This window comes from Oryctolagus cuniculus, chromosome 13 (assembly GCF_051225735.1).
Source record: "Oryctolagus cuniculus isolate XC-2025 breed Fujian yellow rabbit chromosome 13, ASM5122573v1, whole genome shotgun sequence".
NCBI lineage: Eukaryota > Metazoa > Chordata > Mammalia > Lagomorpha > Leporidae > Oryctolagus > Oryctolagus cuniculus.
In genome coordinates, this window is record NC_142879.1 from 3,892,245 (window position 1) to 3,898,097 (window position 5,853).

General features: G+C 38.9%; 1 pseudogene; it reads left to right on the forward strand.

Moving 5' to 3' along the window:
- Positions 1-1,125: 1,125 nt before the first annotated feature.
- LOC149122465 (signal recognition particle RNA) lies at positions 1,126-1,399 on the forward strand (annotated as a pseudogene).
- Positions 1,400-5,853: the final 4,454 nt, after the last annotated feature.

The following is a 5,853-nucleotide window of genomic DNA, read 5'->3' on the forward strand; positions in this document are numbered from 1 at the left end:
TTGTTTACTGCCTTCTTACAATTTCTACTTTCCATTCCAAAGAGTAATTTCATTCTCTCTCTCCTGATCATTTTAAAACACTTCAATTTGGTCTAACTCTTCAGAAACTATTGTTCAAAATATCAGTAGTGACTTTTGTTACATAACCCAGTTAGTATTTTTTGTTTTGTTTTTTTTTTTTTTTTTAAACTTTTATTTAGTAAATATAAATTTCCAAAGTACAGTTTATGGATTACAATGGCTTTTCCCCCCCATAACTTCCCTCCTACCCGCAACCCTCCCATCTCCCATTCCCTCTCCCATTCCATTCACATCAAGATTCATTTTCAATTCTCTTTATATACAGAAGATCGATTTAGTATATATTAAGTAAAGATTTCATCAGTTTGCACCCACACAGAATATAAAGTGTAAAATACTGTTTCAGTACTAGCTATAGCATTAATTCACATTGGACAACACATTAAGGACAGAGATCCCACATGAGGAGTAAGTACACAGTGACTCCTGTTGTTCACTTAACAAGTTGACACTCTTGTTTATGGCATCAGTAATCACCCTAGGCTCTTGTCATGAGTTGCCAAGGCTATGGAAGCCTTTTGAGTTCACCAACTCTGATCATATTTAGACAAGGTCATAGTCAAAGTGGAAGTTCTCGCCTCCCTTCAGAGAAAGGTACCTCCTTCTTTGATGACCTGTCCTTTCCACTGGGATCTCACTTGCAGAGATCTTTCATTTAGGTTTCTTTTTTTTTTTTTTCTTGCCAGAGTGTCTTGGCTTTCCATGCCTAAAATACTCTCATGGGCTCTTCAGCCAGATCCGAATGTCTTAAGGGCTGATTCTGAGGCCAGAGTGCTATTTAGGACATCTGCCATTCTATGAGTCTGCTGTGTATCCTGCTTCCCATGTTGGATCATTCTCTAGCTTTTTTATTCTATCAGTTAGTATTAGCAGACACTAGTCTTGTTTATGTGATCCCTTTGACTCTTAGACCTATCAGTATGATCAATTGTGAACAGAAATTGATCACTGGGACTAGTGAGATGGCATTGGTACATGCCACCTTGATGGGATTGTATTGGAATCCCCTGGCACATTTCTAACTCCACCATTTGGGGCAAGTGCGCCTGTAGTCCCTCCCAGCTACTTGGGAGGCTGAGGCCAGAGGATTGCTTGAGTCCAGGAGTTCTGGGCTATCGTGCGCTATGCCGATTGGGTGTCCGCACTAAGTTCAGCATCAATATGGTGACCTCCCGGGAGCGGGTGACCACCACGTTGCCTAAGGAGGGGTGAACTGGCACAAGTCAGAAACGGAGCAGGTCAAAACTCCCGTGCTGATCAGTTAGTACTTTTTTAGCCTTACCTTACCTAAGTTATAATATTTAAAATTTTGTATTATCCCTTCTTTTGAAGCACATTATTCCCTAGACTTCCATAATAGCATGCCCTCATCAACATCTAGCTCTTTTTTTTTTTAACAGAACCCAGATTATTTTTACAAATGTCAGGTGACACTGTATTCAAAAAACATTATCTGGTTCCCCTTTAGGAGTGACTGGCTTAGAAGAGGACATATGTTTAGTTCTGGCTAATCAGGCATAAGGAGAGCTCTGTTAGAGGGTGACTGGCAAGCTCTCTCAGTTAAAAAGAAAGTGATGTCTAAAATTCTGGAAGCCAATTTACTAGTCCAAATGAGTGGTAGTAATACATAGTGTTTAAGAAATGAACCCCATAATCCGCTGTTCAAGTCCCTATTCCAAAATATTATCCGTCCATGGTTGATTGAATCCACAGATGCAGAACCCACAGATGCTGAAAGCTGACTGTATTGTTTATTCCTTGGTGTATAAGGGATCCACACCTGTGTTATTCTTGAGGTCCTCTCCCGAGTTATCTCAAGTTTCATGGCTCCAGTTGCCATATCATGATGACTCCCAAATGTAAATGCACAACACAGAGCCCCCTTCTGAGCTCCGAGCCTACATATCAAATGATTATTGTATTCCTACAGGTGTCTCAGAGGTAACTCAAATATATTTTCCAAAGTGTGCTCATTATTTCATCTCAGCTCCAAAGCAGGTCTCTCATCCATATTCCCTTTTGTGTAGTAAATATCCCTAGTGGACTGAATCACAAATTTAGGTTTTAATCCTAATTATTTCTCTTCTCCACCAATCCACATGCAAATCAATCCTTTGGTCTTGTCAAAAAAAATCCAGGAGTAGCATTGATGGAGCAGAGTGAGCAAAGTGGAGAGATTAGAAGGAGATCAGGTCTGAGAAGAAAGGCAGGGCCACATCACAAAGACCTTACTAGCCTTTGGCTTTTCATTGATGATGAAACTGAAGCCATGGAAGTGGGGTGGTGGTGCTGAAACAAACAGATGGCATGATCTGTCTTCTTTGTGGATAACAGGCTGACAGTGCAGGACAAAATCAGACAAATTAAGAAGCAATTAAAATGATGCAGATGACCCATGAAGGTGGCTTGAGGGCTGTATTCCATTTTGGATATATTTTTAAGGAAGAGCCTGTGTGATTTATTAATGGATTCATGTGGTCTAAAAGAAGAAGAGAAAAATCAAAGATTACTGCAAGATTTTGGTCCTGAGTAACTGGAAGAACAGAGTTATCATTGGCTAAGACCGGGAAAGTCTACATAAAGAACAGATTTCAGAAGTGAGTGTCCACAATTTATTTTTAAGAATGTGAAGTTAATAATGTCTGTTAATAATCCAAGTGAAGAGTTTGAGTGGGCTGTTTAGTAGATACTTATAGATTTCAAGGACAAGATTGGACAGACAATACAAATTTGGAAATCATCAGCATATAAATGAAATGTAAGACAATAAAACTGATATATGACTAGGGATTGAGTGCAGAATGAAAAGGAAATAATAAAAAAATGGAGCCCAGAGGAACTGTGACATTCCTCAGAGGATCTGAGGAGTAAAGGAGATAAAGCCATGGACATTGGGTGAGATCTGTGGTAGGAAAGCCAGAATAGGGTGATTTTCTGGAGTTCAAGTTGGAGGAAGCAAGCAACTCTGTCAAGGCTATTGACAGACTGTTCAACTACAATGAAGACTGATAACTGACTATTGGATTTAGTACCATGGATGACAATGATTATCTGGGTGAGTTAAATTCTATTTACTTTGGTTTCATCTGAAATGCTATCTCCATTTAGAAGTCTTTTGTGACTATACAAAGCTGGATGTAGCACCCCTCAATGTGGGGGCAGCTTTGGCCTAGCAATTAGAACACTGTTTGGAATGCCTGCATCTCATATCAGTATGCCTGGCTGGAGTCATAGCTCTGTGACAGCCCAAGTAGTTGTGTCCTTGCCATCATGTAGGAGACCTGGGTTGAGTTCCTGGTTCCTGACTTCAGCCTGGACCAGTCCCACCCATTTTGTTCATTTGTGGGGGTGAACCAGAAGATTGGACTACTGTCTCTTTGCCTCTCAAATCAATACAATAAATAAAAATATAAAGAGAGAACCTCTGATTGTGTGTTATATCACACCTGCCATTTTACATCCTAATGTTTTAAAACTGCCATTTTATTTATCTGTCTCCTCTAGACTCTATATGCCTCAAATGCAAAGACTTGAGTTTGATTACTGTTTTGCTTTGCACAATATCTGACAAAGAGGGGCCGGCACTGTGGCATAGTGGGTCAAGCTGCCGCCTGCAGTGCCCGCATCCCATATGGGCGCCAATTCGAGTCCTAGCTGCTCCACTTCTGATCCAGCTCTCTGCTATGGCCTGGGAAAGCAGTACAAGATGGGCCCCTGAACCCGCATGGAAGACCTACCTGGAAGAAGTTCCTGGCTTTGGATTGGTGCAGCTCCAGCCGTTGTGGCCATCTGGGGAGTGAAACAGCGGATGGAAGACCTCTCTCTCTACTTCTGCTTCTCTCTCTGTGTAACTCTGACTTTCAATTAAATAAAAAAATCTTTTTAAAAAAATCTGAGAAAGAATAAAAGTATAGGAACAGTATTACCAAGTGAAATTTAATTGAATTGCTTGTCATTTGTACTAGATGTTAACCCGTCAGGTTTAAAAAAAAAGTGTATAGCAGGGAGTAGCCAGGTGTAGCAAGTATCAGTGACACATCCTTCGATGACAAAGACTGAAGTTTTTACCTCATTTGGTCTACTTCCGATTCAGAGTAGCTTGTTAGGGCAATCCAAAATGAGCTTCTAATGGAATATATAGGTGTGCCGGTTACCTGAGGGCAGAACAGCCTAAAGCCAGCTAAGCAAATTCATGAGCAATTGTCATCAGTCAGCTATGCCCACCTCAACAAAACCTTATCAATGGGTAGCTTGTAATTTTCCTATAATTTTTATGGAAGAATTGCTAACAATGGGAATCATATGTGCATGCTCATCTACTAACTGAAAAGTTGGCCAAGGAATACAAATTTTTTAAATCAAAGATTATAAATTGGTTTCCCTATTGTTTCTAAAGATATATATTTTTCATGTTTCTTTTTGAGGTGTAAATATTCCTAAAAGTCAGCTGTAAGACTAGCTATAATATTAATTAAATTAATTAATAATTATATAATGTTATCAATAGCTTCATGTTTAAATAATCATTATAGTAGGTCATTTAATTTTGAGGGTAAGTGATAAACACCAATGTGAAAACTAACTGAATGGGCTTTGTTTTTAGAAGACTAGTTAAGTTAAATTTCTTTCTATAGGTGAGAGTAGATCTCTAACTGTAAACTTTTATATGATAGTTAATTTTGTATTAGTAATAGTTTATACCACGCTAATTACTGGTTACTGGCTTGTAAAGCATCTTCAACATACTGAGATTTATATTATATTTCTGTGTAATTGCACCAAAATCTCCAGTCTATAGGTGTACTATAGCTATATATATAATGTAATATATATAGATGCAAATCTTAGGCATAAAACAGTTGCTAGGTTAGATGTAACTATATGAGTACAGTGTCATTACTTTCCATAAAGTGATTTTTAGACATACTATCAAAACTGCGCCATCCGTTCATTTATTTGCTTGTGTGTTGCCTGCCTCTGTGGTCCTATTTTTCTTTTTCCCAAGAGCTATTTCTTCCTGAAACAGCGACTTCTGTGACTTGTTTGTTCTCTGCTCTATGCTGCATGCTCAGCAAAATGCCCAATGTGTGCTAAGTTTTAGCAAACGTGAGTTGAATGAGTGAGGAAATAAATGAGTACTCAAGTTGTAAAGAAAATAAAATGCTACCTAAGATACTGCTTCTTTCAAAGTACTACTGTGGCTTCTAAAATAGTACTGGAGACTAATAAATTTGTGTAGTAATTCACACAGTAACCTCAAGGTTTTTTTCTTTTTAATCAGCTGATACATTGCCTCTGACTTCACTTGAAAACACATTCCCATTTCCAGTTTAAACACGCTCTGTACTAGTGAAAATACCGAGGTCCGTTAGACCATTATCTTACCCTTGTTCCCCACGTTCTTTTTCCCCTCTCCCTTCTTTCCACTCCCTTCTCCTCTCTGGAATCCATCCTTCCCTCTCCAGTAGCAGGCTTCCAATAAAGGAACATCACATCAGACTAGAAGTGGATCCCAACTTCAAAACTGGGGACAAGCATCAATAACTTGATTTCTGTTGACCACCTTTACTCCAGGACAGCTGGGCAAACGTTTCCTGGACTCAAACTCTTCTGCACTACACTTAGCAACTTGGTTCCAAAAAACAGAGTATGGGAGGGCTGTGAATTACATTCATAGTGCAGAAAAATTGTATCTTTTAAGTAAATCTAAGGCTCTTCTAAAATAAAAAAGATTTTGTTAAAAAATACCTGCAGCCACTAAATTCTGTATTG